Source organism: Petaurus breviceps, unplaced genomic scaffold (genome assembly GCF_028583685.1).
Source record: "Petaurus breviceps papuanus isolate PSGF00001 unplaced genomic scaffold, PetGlider_PUasm1.0 118, whole genome shotgun sequence".
NCBI classification, from domain to species: domain Eukaryota; kingdom Metazoa; phylum Chordata; class Mammalia; order Diprotodontia; family Petauridae; genus Petaurus; species Petaurus breviceps.
The window spans coordinates 9,077,567-9,091,910 of record NW_027185616.1 but is presented as its reverse complement, the minus strand read 5'-3'; the positions used below and the strand labels follow the sequence as shown (position 1 = coordinate 9,091,910).

Here is a 14,344-nt window from a genome sequence, read left to right as displayed (position 1 = left end):
GCAATTGGGGTTAAGTGACTTGCCCAAGGTGTCACACAGCTAGTTTTGTGTGTGTGTGTGTGTGTGTGTGTGTGTGTGTGTGTGTGTGTGTGTGTGTGTGAAGTGTCTGAGGCAGGATTTGAACTCAGGTCCTCCTGACTCCAGGGCTGGTGCTCTATTCACTGCGCCACCTAGCCTCCCCTGAAAGTTATATTTTTAAACTATCTTTGATAGAGAAGACGTCCCTCCAAGGTCCTCAGAGCATAATAAAAGTTTCACACTGTGCTTGCCTGCCTATTTGGGGTCCAGGTTCTTTTCAGTCTTTCTCAGAGGCTATGGTCATGTATTTTGTATACTGAGCAGACCCTTTGCCATCTTCTGACTTCCTTATGCTTTTGCCCATAATTTCATCATGGTACAGTGGACCTGAGTTCAAATACAGCCTCAAGACACTAACCCTGTGACCTTGGGCAAGTCACTTAACCCCAATTGCCCTGCCTTCCTCCCTCCAAAAAGAAAAAAAAAGATGTTTGAAGTGGGTAGTGGTGGTGGAGGAATCATGGTGTTTGCTTCTGGAGGGGTAAGGGGGAGAGAGAATGGTAAGTGCCCATGGAAATTTGTCAGTATTTTATAGAGTGAAGCTGTAAGTGAAAATTTCTGAAATGCAAATGACGTTTTTTGTGTGACAAGATCAACCCTATGTTTCATTTTTTCTGCCACGAGTTTTAATAATTATTGTTTTTATACCATTAATCAAACTACATTTATTAAGTGTTTACTATGAGCCAAGCTTTGGAGCAAATACCAAGACAAAAGTGAAACAGTTCTTATCCTGGAGGTGTTTACATTGTAATGGGGGAGACAACATGTATATATAAGTATATATGTGTATATACTGTGTATGTGTATATATGTGTATGTATGTATATATATATGTGTATATATGTATATATATATACATATATATATAGTATATATGGAGTACGGAGTATGATTTTCCATAGGAAATCAGTGAGAGTAGTTTAGGGAAGGAAGTCTTGGAAGTTGGGGGAATTGGGGAAAGCTTCAAAGTAAAAGGTGACATGAGCTGAGTTTTGAAAGAACCAGGGATTCTAAGATGTTGAGGAGATAAGGAGAGAGACTGTATTCCACGTAAGGCAGAATGATGGTGGAATCAGAGGTCCTAGGTTCAAAGCCCCATCCTCCCAGCTACTGTCTATCAACAGACCTTGATCAAGTCATTTAACTTCTATGGAACTCATTATCCTCATCTATAAAAGAAGGGGTTTAGGTTCGTAAATGGATTGCATACAAGGAGATATGTGATTTCTGAGGCCAATCAGGTAGTTTAAGACAAGGGAAGCAATTTTTTTTTTAAGAAACAAAATTGAGTTTTCTTTTTTCCCCTCCTGTATATCGGGGGTAGAAATGGGTAGAATGTTAGACACCAAAAAGACAAAACTGAGGGATGGATAAAGTAGCTTAAGCAGGCACTACCCAGACCTTTCAGCAAAACTCAAAAATGACCAGCTCTTCAGGCTCTAGGAGATTGTGATTTGTATTTTTTTTTCTCTTCATTTTTTGAACGCCTGTGCATTTCCTGGTTTCTTTTTTTATTTGTTTCCTCCCTAACATAGTCTAGACTTTTTATCTCCAGCTGGGATATCCTACAATGAACCATTTAGAGATATTATTCTTGCTGTGGAATCTTGTGGAAAATAACGAAGCCAGTTCTGGAGGGCAAAAAGACCCGTGAGGCTATTGAAATTCTGGAGCTAATTTAGTGACAGCATTCTGGCATTGAACACATAAATCCTTGAGGTTGAAATGTTTCCATAAGCTGACCAAGACATTATAAGAAAGCAGAATAGCTGATGGTTTGCAAAACACTTTTCATGATCAATCAGCAAGCATTTATTTACTAAGCCCCTACTACAGGCCAGTCATTGTGGATATAAAATAAAAAAAATAAACTGGTCCTCTCCTCAGGAAACCTACATTGTATTAAGTGAAGCAACAGTTAACACTTGTAAGAAAATACAAACTGCATGTAAGTAAATGCAAGGTAATTCTGGGGAACAGGAGGAAGGAAGGAAACAAGTCCCTTCTATGTTCCAGACACTGTGCTAAGCATTTTTACAAATGTTATCTGATTGATTCTCATGACACCCCTGTAAGGTCAGTACTTTTTTTTAATTCCCATTTTACAGTTGAGGAAACTGAGACAGCAGTTAAGGAACTTGTCCAGGGCCAAACATTGTGTCAGAGTCTGAATTTGAATTCAGACCTGACTCCAGACCCTGTGATATGTCACTTGTGTGCCATTAGCACTTGGGATGATTAAGAAAGATTTCATGCAACAATCCAAAACACACAGCCAGGTGGTTCAGTGGGTACTGTATCAAGCCTGGAGTCAGGAAGACTCACTTCCTGAGTTCAAATCTGGCCTCAGACACCTTATTAGCAGTGTGACCCTGGTAAGGTCACTTAACCTACTTTGCCTTAGTTTTTTCATCTGTAAAATGAGGCAGAGAAGGAAATGGTAAATCACTCCAGTATCTGTGCCAAAAAAAAAACCCAAATAGGGTCACATGAGTTGGACAGGACTGAAAACAATTGAACAACAACAAAAATACATGTGGACACACACCACACACACACACATTGTACTTAGTTCCATATTTTAAAAACACTTGCATAAAAGCTTGCTCATCCCCATGTTAGGGCTTAAGTTAGATTACTTCTCTCTTTTGCTTCCTCTGATTACCACATGATGAGTCTTCCCCATCTGATTTCACTTTGTCTGGTCTTTCATTGATGATCCAGCCATTGTTAGCTTGCATGCTTCTAGTCCCAGAACAGAGGACGTTTCCCGTTAACTTGAGGATTTGCCTCTTTTCATGTCAGACCTAAGAAAAGTGTTAGCATGATCTCATTTATGAGCATCAAAACTTACAAAACAAGTGAATTAGAGAGTAAATATTTGTATTTCCAAAGGACTTTTTTCTTCATAAAGGAATTTAGCACAGTATCCACTTCAGAGTGTATTTAAAATAACCATTCTATTTGTCAAAACTCACAGTCCAAGGGGACTGACTGGGCTGCCACCTTCTTTTTTTTTTTTCTTTTTCTTTCTGGAGGGCAATTGGGGTTAAGTGACTTGCCCAAGGTCACGGCTAGTTTTTGTGTTAAGTGTCTGAGGCTGGATTTGAACTCAGGACCTCCTGACTCCAGGGACGGTGCTGTATTTACTGTGCCACCTAGCCGCCCCCTTTTTTTTTTCTTTTCAGAGGGGGGAAGGCAAGGCAATTGGGGTTAAGTGACTTGCCCAAGGTCATATGATTAATAAATGTTAAGTGTCTTGAGGCTGAATTTGAACTTGGGTCCTCCTGATTCCAGGGCCGGTGCTCTATTCACTGAACCACCTAGCCACCCCAGGGCTGCCACCATCTACTAAGGGACTGGGTTCAACAGCATGAGTCCTGAGGAGGCTGACCTCTAAAGGAGGGTGCTTGATCAGGTCCTCTTGTTCTGGAGGTTCTGGCTCCTTATGCCTCCTGCCTATTTTTTCTTTATCCTGAGCTTAAGATTATAGCTTTAGGGGCTGCTAGGAGGCACAGTGAATGGGGCACTGGCCCTAGAGTCAGGAGGACCTGAGTTCAAATCCGGCCTCAGACACTTAACACTTACTAGCTGTGTGACTTTGGGCAAGTCACTTAGCCCCAATTGTCCTGCCTTCCCCTCTCCAAAAAACAAAACAAAACAAAACAAAAAGATCACAGCTTTAGAACCAGAAGGGACCTTTAGGGGATATCTAGTCTAGCTTTTCTCAGTTTATAGATGAGGAATTAAGTCCCAGAGAGTTTACATGACTTCTCTGGGGTCACAAAAATAAGTCAAAGAAACCTGAGGTTTCAAAATGAGTCAGACCATTGATATTTTAAAGGTCTCTGTGTTTTCCCATTAACTTCTCCCTTGTAGGGGGAATGTTTGGAAGCTTTGGAGATTGCTGACTAGATGGCTTTTCTCCAGGTTTGTAAGTTTTGCTCTTCTGGTCAAGAAATCCAGAAGCTGAGTTGAGCTTGGGTTTCTGTCATTTTGGAACTTGATTCTGCAACCACTCTTTTATTGAGTGTTGGTATGAGAATGTGTTAATAGTCATGTATAAGCAGTATGCCACAAAATAGAATTTCTTTCTCCTGAAGAGAATTAGGGGTAAAGGAATAAACATTTATGTGGTTCCTACTTTGTGCCAGCAGCTATGCTATGTGCTTTTACAAGTATTTTCTCATTTGATCCTCCCAGCAACCCTGGGAGGCAGGTGCTATAATTAATCTCCATATTACAATTGAGGAAACTGAGGTTGAGGGACTTGGCCAGGGTCCACATGTAGTAATTGTCTGACGCTCAATTTGACCTTAGGTCCGTCCTCCTGACTCAAGGTTTAGCATTTCATCCATTGGTCCACCAGCTGCCTCATGACCTATTAGTCACCCAGTGTCAACCTCTCTTTTCTTTCCCTTTCCATGTGCCATGTTTCATCCTAAACTTGTGAGTACCTGGGTCCTGGCACACAGCCACCTTCTGTGATCTGTAAGAGCTTGATTTCCATTTACTAGAGAAGAGTGAGTCACCCGGAATTTCCTAACATTCAGTGACAAAATTATTTGGAATAGACATTGAACCCATCTGCCTTTCTTCAGTGGAAAGGTGGCTCTCTGGAACATTTTTAGGTAGATAAGAGAAAGCTGTGAAATAGTTTAAAGAAGTTTACATTGAGCACTCTTCATTCCTCTTTCATTTTGAGGACAAGGGCAAAAAAAAATATGTAGTTTCCAACGCACTGCTAGAGTTCTCCAATTGCTTTGGAGGTACATTGAGAAGTCAACAGCTTCTTTTTTTGTTTAGGGAAAATAGAGAATGACCTAGAATGACTAAGGTGAAAAGCAGCTGGGGTGAGGTTGGGAAAGTGGTTATGAGATAGCTCTCCTTAGCTCCTCCTCCAGTAAGTGGCAAATCACCCAGTGTGGACCTTTAAAGCTCTGTCTGCAATGGCAAGGACAAAACTCATTCTCACAGAGAAGAGAATTCTGACTGTAATGATGTTTTAGAGAGCAGATTGTGATTTTTAATGAAAGAATTCATTAAAAATTTAATATTGAACACCTGTCCAACTAATAGTGTACTAATCGAGAGATTGCTGGATTTAGCATTTGAGGACCGGGTTCAAATCCCAGCCCTGCCACTTAACTGCTTGAGTATGTAGCAGCAAGCACCCCGGCGTCCCTAGGGTGGCTGCTCCCACAGGTTCTTGGATCTGCTTTGATAAAGGAAAGCAACTCAAAATGGGTTAACAAGCTTACTTTAATCAGTCAAACATGTATGGTTTACCTAGTTCAGGGGAAAGAGGTCAGCACCCCGAACTTCAGAATATACAGACAGAATTATCAAGACAGAAACAGATCAAGTAGACAGATTTCCAAACTGTCCAACCATTACATCCATACCAAATAACATCTGGGTTTCAAAGCCGGGGGGCTCTGGACAACGGCTTCCCAGAACCCAGATCAAATCACAGAACACTTCTCAAAGTGAGCCCCAAAACAAAGCTACACATCAGGGCTTATATTGCCTTCTCCTGGCTCAGAGAATGTAACAACCTTATTGACTCACTGGCCAATCAAGAAGTATCTACTGAAAAACAAGCCTCCCACCCCAGGCTCCAGGTGCAGTGAATAGAGCACTGGCCCTAGAATCAGGAGGATTTGAGTTCAAATCCAGCCTCAGACACTTAACACACACACACACACACACAAACCTAGCCGTGTGACCTTGGGCAAGTCGCTTAACCCCAATTGCCCTGCCTTCCCTCCAAAAACAAAAGTAAAGTTATAGCGGACTGAGAAAGATTTCTTGTAGGAAGTAGGAATTTAGGTGCTGTTATTGTTTGTCCTTCATTTTCAAGGAGGACCATGACGGCAGGGAGGTGATGCTGTGCAATGCAAGTGAATTGGATTTAAGTGAGGGAGGTCTGTGCAAAGTCACCAGCCTCACTTTCCTCTCCAGAGCCATCACTAGATAGATCAGGACCACTGATGATAGCTCAGGATACAGTGGGGGACCATGGCCTTTTCAAGCTAAGGTCTTTAACAAGTCTCAGTATGATTGAGGTAACACCCAAATGGTGACCTAGCAGAGCTTAGCCTGGATCCTGTCGTTGAGGAGTCAGAGTGATTTGGGGTTAAGGCTTTCTTTCCTAAATTTAGCTAGATCTGGGAGGGAGCCAGAAAATACAGGAGGGAGAGAATTCCCAAGCATAGGGAACAGCTAGTTAAAGTACCTAGAGTTGGGAGATGGAGTGTCTTATCCCTGGAATAGCAGGTAGGCCAATGTCATTGGATTGCAGAGTATGTGGGAAGGGAAGGGGGACAAGAGGGTGGGCTAAGATAGTAAGAAGACTGGAAACTAATTGACTAATATTAACCTGGAAAAAATTCCTTATATAGTTTCATATGACAAGGTTTAAAATCTACCTATTGCCTTCCTCTGGGAATACTCTTAATTTGTTTGTCACTGTGATGTGACATCTCAAATGTAGTAATGTCTTCCATTTGTAGCGTGCTTTAAAATATACAAAGCACAGGATGTTCCTAGTGTAGCTTTCCATTGTTAAATTATTAATCAATTAAAATTGCTCTAAGACTTTGGTGACACTTTTGTACTTTTCCCAAAACAGCCTTGAAGGATAGATAGTATCTCATTATCTCTGTTTTGCTGATTAGGAAACTGGGACTGGGCTGGTATTTAAATCAGGTCTTCTGATTTTAAGTCTGAGGCGCTACAGTCTTCAGATGTGGTCCCACAAGCCTGAGAGTACAATTGGACCATTTGAGATATTAGTAAAAAAATAGTGATAAGGTAATTTCTTATCTGTGCATAAATAAGTCAGAGGTTGATTCCTGCACTGATATACATTTTAAAGATGTATTATGAATCTAGTAACCATTAACAAACTCAAATAAAAACTAAAAAAAAAAGATTACCCATTGTAAATTTTGTTATGCTTTCATAGTGTGAGGCAGCACTGCAAACAGCAGGTTTTGGGGGTTTTATTTACATTTTAGTTGTAGATGCTAATGGGAGGACATATGTGATCTATGTGTGTGGCATATGAGAAGAATCACTGGTCTTGTAAAAGAGGGACTACATACCGCAAGGCCAGAAATTTGACTTTTGGCATTTTATCCATTGGCATGTAACTCTGAACTTAGAAATACAGTTTGTTAACTGTCTCCCCTCTTCACCTCTCCCAAAATCTGTTAAATGAGGAGTATAACTGTCAGAAAGCATACATACTTGACTCCCTGGTATGGGAGTAAAGTCACCTTCAGGCCATATATTTTTGATCTAGGATTATGCATAATATTAAAGCTACTGATTTACAAATTTGTATTCACTAGACATCTTTAATTTTTCCTGGGTTATAGTAGCAAGCTGATTCAAAGCTGTTCAGTGTGGACATGATGGGAAGGGACAGCTGCTGAAGTTATCACAAGGAATAGTAATGGTAGGATGGCAGAATGTTGAATTTCTAACTCTCCATTGACAAATACGTCCACTCAGGTCTGAGTAGAAAGTATGTCATTAAAAAGACAAAGAATCACTAAGTGAGGAATGGTAATTGGGGAGATTATAGCAAAGGGGCAAACTGCTAGGCTCTGTATCCCCCTTTTATTATCTCCTAAGGGCATCACTGTATTCTAGCATAATACAGTACCTTGACTAGTTTCTTATGATTAACCAAAAGTCAAGAAAAGGTGAAATTATGTTTACGGATTTTTTCTTTAACAAGATAAGAGAAGAATAAATTGTATTTCGAAAAGGTTAAACGGGTTAGCTTCAGTTATTGGGGGAAAATAGCCAACGAGAACACCTCATTCCCCTATAGTGCTGGATGAAAGAAGTTTATTAATATTACTGTGACTGTATCTGTGGTAGGCAGGTAAGCAACTATTTTTTGCTTGCCAAAAGAATTGAAATTTAATAAAGTTATCACTGGGTTAAATGTTGAGACTTTGGAATCATAATTTTAGAGCTAAAAGGGACCTTTAAAAATCATTTGGCCAATTGTTACAGAAGTGGAAACTGAGGCAATTTGCTCAGTCACATCACTGGTTAGTAAAATGAGTTAGGATTAGAAACAAGTTTCTTTGACTGCATTCCTGCCCAGGAATAGTTCAATAAAAGTATTAACAAGTGCTACATTTTCCTGTGATCCATGATGCTGCCCTGTTTACCATGAATTTCTCTTACTTTCTATTTCTGTTGCTAAGGGTCAGATTTAAAAATACAAGCAATTTAAATTTGCTCAAAGATTCCTCAGCTGCTTTTTAGAATATATAGGAAATAGCTAATAAAATAAGACTACCAAGATGACGAAAACAAAACTTCCTGCTTTTAGCATACTTTGGCAGAAAGGTGAAAAGAGGGTGGGAAACTGACCAAAAGCATTACTTAAAATGGACAATTTATTCCTGATGCCATTCTGGGCAGCCTGACTTAATAACAAAATCAAACAACTTGAGAATGAGACATCTCCCTGACCTTCAAAGCTTCTTGTTTCTATGGTGACTGAGACCCTGCTGTCTTTGGTCTGTGGCCAAAAAGCTCAGTTCCTTCTTTAGAAATGTCTTCTACTTATTTATGTGTAATTGGGGAGGAAAATAAAATATTTTAATTTTTAAAAATTACAAAAGAAAAGTCTTCCATTTAAAGTCATTTCCATCCTAATGAAAGGCCAATAAGTTTAAACTTGACTCCTACATTGCTATTTCTGTTCAGCTCAGAAAACCTTACATAGATTTTAGCTATATTAAGTATTGCACATGTATGCTGTTGAAATTCTTGTGGTAGGTTCTGTTGCTGGTGATGGATTCCCTGCTTTTCATGCAGTGTTAGGTAGAAGCTCTGATCATGGGCGGTCTTGTATGTTATTATTACTATACTTGCTTTCAGGTGGGATGAGAAAGGAGACTGGTCATAGGGCTTCCTGCACAAAGATGGGTTTGTATGGGCCAGAATAAAGACCTTTAGAGCAAGTAGAAGCAACTGTTCCTGATTGTAGGCAAAGAGAACGTTCCACATTCCTTAGGAAAACAAAGTTTCAGTTACCAGTAGGATGTGTGGACCATTCTGAACTCTTGCTTTCCCATGATAATGGCAAAAAGCACAGATACTGAAGCCTTTAAAAGTCTTCAGAAGCCATATTTGAAAATTCTGGCATCAGATGGGGTCCCAGTTCTTTGGTCAGTAATATGTGATGGATGCTATTCAGTTTATATAACCAGAAGCAAAGATTTTGAAAATTGATCTATCCGTGCTTCAAGTTTCATTTAGCCGTGTAAATAAGGACAGCATTAAGTCATTGCTATTTAGAGAGATGGAAAACTGAAAAGTTATATTTTCACCAGTTTTGGCATACAGAATTTATTTCCATCCTGATATGTGTCTGTTTGCATTAAAATGAGTGATACACTAAAAAAATCTTGTTTTTACTGATAACTTGATAATGATTTTCAAAATATATTTTTGCTGGATAATGATTTTCAGAATTTATTTTTCCTAGCAGTACGTACACACACACACACACACACACACACACACACACACACACACAGCCATGCTTTGTAACAAAATATTTTAAAACGATCAGAAAGAAGTTTAGCAAAACCAGTTAACACTTCATCTGTGTCTGTGTATGCAACATTCCTCATGCATTATCTTTCACCTTTTTACAAAAGTGTGGGGGAATGTTTCTCAGCAAAAGCAAAGCTTGGCATTATAATGACATCGTGTTTAGTTGTTACTGATTTTCCCCTTCTTGTTTACCATAGGATCATAAGTTTAAAGCTTGAAGGAACCTTAGTGATCTTTTTTTTTTTTTTTTGCTTTTTGGAGGGCAGTTGGTGTTAAGTGACTTGCCCAAGGTCACATGGCTAGTTTTTTTGTGTTACATGTTAAGAGGCCAGATTTGAACTCAGGTCCTCCTGACTCCAGGGCTGGTGCTCTATTCACTGTGCCACCTAGCCACCCCCCTTTAGTGATCTTTTAGTCCTGATTTTACAGATGAGCAAAATAAGGCTTAGGGAAGTTAAATTACTTTCTCCAGGGTCACAGTAAATATCTGAGGTGGTATTCCAACTCAGGTCTTGCTAACTCTACACACACACAATTTTCTATATTTATATATAAAATATATAGTTACATATATGATACTATATATATACACACACATATACATGTGTATACGTGGTTTTCTGTGTTATGCTACACTGAATTACTTTATATAAGGCTTCCCCATGCCTTTTAATTCTTTATTTTCTTTTTGGAGGGGGGAAGTCAGGGCAATTGGGGTTAAGTGACTTGCCCAAGGTCACACAGCTAGTAAGTGCTAAGTGTCTGAGGAAGGATTTGAATTCAGGTCCTCCTGACTCCGGGGCCAGTGCTCTATTCACCGTGCCACCTAGCTGCCCCTTAATTCTTTATTTTCATAATTTCTAATGGCACAGTAGAATTCTACCACATTCATGTGTCACAATTTGTTTATCCATTCCCCAGTGGTAAAGGTGGTGCATTTGTAAAAGATGTTTCCCCCCCTTCAATCTGTCCCTTCAATTTCTGATTGTCCAATCTTGTAATTTTAAACATTGAATGTTAATAGTAAATCTCCAGCAAATCTCTGACTCACAGTTTAATAAAAAAAAAAGTGGGTTGGGGAGGCATTGAGTCACTGAAGTTCGTCAAGGATGTAAATTACTTCAAGGAATCACAGTGATGACATTGTTCTTTTTGTTGAAAACATAGGCACCAAAAAGGAAGTGATAGAAGCAAATATGCAGGAATTATTAGTGCCATCTGTAGCTAGACTTCAGCTAACTTCTGTGTAGTGAATTCTTTGATTCTTCCATTTAAGGACCATCTGTGTGACTAATACCCTTTAACTGGCTTATTATTTATTCCCTTTTTGCATTTTCCCCCCCATCTAACGTCCGTTCTTCCACTCACATGTCATATAAAGTTGATAATGGTTTGACGTTAAAAAGATTTCCTGATAGTCAACAGTCATATGATATGTCAGCCTTTGCCCCATCCGGGAGCTAGTGGGCACAAGAAGGTGGTAGCCGGATATTGCATAATGAGAGAAAAAAGTAGATTAAAGTAACTATGTCAATATAAAATGAACCAGGGCCCCATGACCATGGAATCTCTCTCTCACATATTCTTTTATTGACTTCTGCTTGAGGCAGATACTTCTAACCAGGTATACCATGCCCAATCTTTTTTTTTTTTAAAGCACACAAAGGATCCTACTGTCTACTAATCAAACTGCTTTATGGTTCAGCCAACAAAGTCTTGGACAGGAGCACACCCTGTTTACAAATTGTAATTCTAGCCACCTGGTTTGTTTGAAAAAAAAAAAAAATTACCCCCTTTCTCAAAAAGTATGTGTGGTGTGCTGGATGCATTTGTATTTCCTTTTAAAAATCGAGGAAGTTTTACAAGTTGATTTAAAAAAAATATATCCTTTTCATTTTATTTACTAAAGATGGCAGTGGTATAAATGGGAAATTCAGTGAAGCTCAAAAGTTTCTAAATATTTTAAAGAAAGTTTAAATATTAGCTTGTCACTGAAGCAAAGAAAAAGCTATTTATATAAAGCTTGGCCTTTTGTGTTAGATGTCGGTTAATTTGGGCCATTTTCTTCATCTAGTTTTCTTCTGTATGTTGAGCAAAATTCGTGACAGTGATTTCAGCAGATCTGGAGTGGGGGGACACCAAATGATCATGTGAGCCATCTCCTGAGGCAAGCGATTTTCAAAAACTGCTTGTCCATTACTCAGCAGCCATATGTTAATTAAGCACCTAGGATATACAGTGTTAACCCATAGGAAAGGAACACAAAAATGAATTCGCCCCTGTCCTCAGAACAGTTACTTAACACTCTGAATTGAAGCGTGTATGGCATGAACTGACAACATGAATAGATGCGAAGTAAAACACAATGTAATTCCCCTTGAAGGGGGCAAGGCACTAACAGCTTTAAGGATCAGGAGAAGCCTCGTGTGGGTGGTATCAGAACTGAGCTTTGGTAGAAAGCAGGGATTTTAAGAAGTGCAGAGATGAGAGAGAGGGAAAGTTTCCCAGGCACGGACAGATTGTGTAAAGGTTGTGGAGCTGTGAGTGTCATGTGGGAAGGAACAGTAAGAAGACCTGTTTGAGCCATAGAGTGAGGGAAGAGGAATAATATAGTCTAGGCCTGGAAAGATAGCCCAACAGGAACTGACTTGTAAGGAATTTCAAATGCCAAACAGGTATTTGTATTTGATCCTAAAGGCCGTATTATATAGGGACCCACCAGGGCTTTCATAAGCTCTTCGAAGGAAGGAATTGTTGCTTTTTTTGTGTAGAACAGTGTGTGATATAGGGTAGGTAAATTAATAAATGCTTGTTAATTAAGCGGTAGTGGGTAGAGAACAGATTTCTGAGCCCAGAAGTCCTGCTTCTGACGTACTGGCTATTTCACCCTGGGCCGACCAAATCTCAGTGCTCTAGGGTCTCCCATTCCCAAATTGACTCTTCTATGAAGGCAAACTAGGTCATTTTTTGCCTGAATTCTTACCTATCCTTTAATGACTGAATGGGCTTTGCTTCATACTAACTGGGACCTGGGAAAGACCTTAGCTTAAAAAGGCTATGGTCTCCCACTGCAACTGGGTCCATCAGTCATCTTGACCTATGTCTTGTTATTGGACCCCCCGGTTCAGACTCTCCTCTTCTCTTGACTGGATCATTAACTGGAGAAGAGAGTGAGGGTGATGACTCTGCCCAGCCCTGCCTCCCTTAAATCCAATTCACTTGCAAGTCAAGACATCACACCCCTGATGTCATTGGTTCTCTTTGAGAAGAACGAGCAACAGCAATAACCATGGTGCTCTAGGAACTCTAAGACTGTAAATTTCAGGGAATGTGCTGACTTGCATTGGAAGATGGAGTTTCCTCATCTGGGAATTCCCCTGTATCAGTGAAATCACAGATCCAGTCCTTTTCCCTGTTCCTAATTGATTGAGCAGGAGGTGACATGATAATATCTTTGATTTAGGAAAAGTCACTTAATAGCAGTGTGGAGGATAGGGTAAGATTTGAGAGGGAGACCTCTTAGGAGTCTGTTGCAATGATCCAGTCAAGAGAAGAGGAGAGTCTGAACCTGGGTGGCAGTTGTATGAATTTGAGAGAAAGGAATACAAGAGATACTGAGGCGGTGGAATCCAGGAGTCTTGGCAACCCAGTGGGCGGAAATTTAAGGTGATGGCTAGTGAGGTGTAAAGGACAACTTCAAGGCTGCCAGCCTGGTTTAGGGAAGGAAAGGGAATGTCCTTGACAGAAATAAGGACAGCCAGAAGAGGCGATGAGTTTGGAGGGAGAGAGAATGTCTCTACATCTTTGAAGTTTCCACTTTGATGATAATTGAATTGGAGCTGGTGAAGTCACTGAGAGTGTTTTTTGTCTTTCAGATGCCAGGTAAACCCCTTGGGGGTTTACTTACAGGAAGGGAAGGGGATCTAGGGGAAGTTTCAGCAAAGGAGAAGGAGAAGTTGCTGGATAGGAAAACACACAGAAAGGGCAATGTCACAGAAACTCAGTGAGAAGAAAATATTCCCCTGGGAGACCTTCTGTAGGGGGTCCTAACCTTTTTCCTAACCTTTTTTTTGTCTGAGAATAGTGATTTTTAAATGCCTAAAATGAAATACATAGGATTATGAGATAATAGCTAACATTTATATAGTGCCTGCTATGTTAGGCCCTGTGCTAAGAGATTCACAACTTATTTCATTTGATCTTCACAACATTGGGAGGTAGGTGCTAATTATTATCCGAATTTTAAAATCGAGGAAACTAGAAAAAGGGGTTAAGTGACTTGCCCAGGGTCATACTGATAGTAAGTGTCTGAGGCCAGATTTCCTGATGGCAGGCCCAGTGATGGTATCAACTATGCTACCTAGCTGGCTGAATTATATTAAAATACAGTTATAAAAATATTTTTAAACCATGGTATAGTAATAAGTGCTTCTTTATTAACACATTAAATAGCAAGACCCAATATTTAAATATAGACAAATTAAAGTTTAAAGATAGTCTCAGCTTGAATCAGCATGTTAAGCTGTGGGGTGGTCTTTGCCAAGGTAACATGAATGTCAGGTTGGATATTCAGTCTGTTTTCAGCTATAATGTGATATGACAATATCTGTAATTTCTTTTGATGACAAAATCAGAGGTATTGCTGATATGACTACCACTGATTGTTGCT

General features: G+C 39.7%; 1 protein-coding gene across 3 annotated transcripts in view; it reads left to right on the top strand.

Moving 5' to 3' along the window:
• Positions 1 to 14,344, top strand: part of LITAF (lipopolysaccharide induced TNF factor) — a 43,851-nt gene that overhangs the window by 20,799 nt on the left and 8,708 nt on the right. The gene's annotated exons all lie outside the window — the stretch shown is intronic.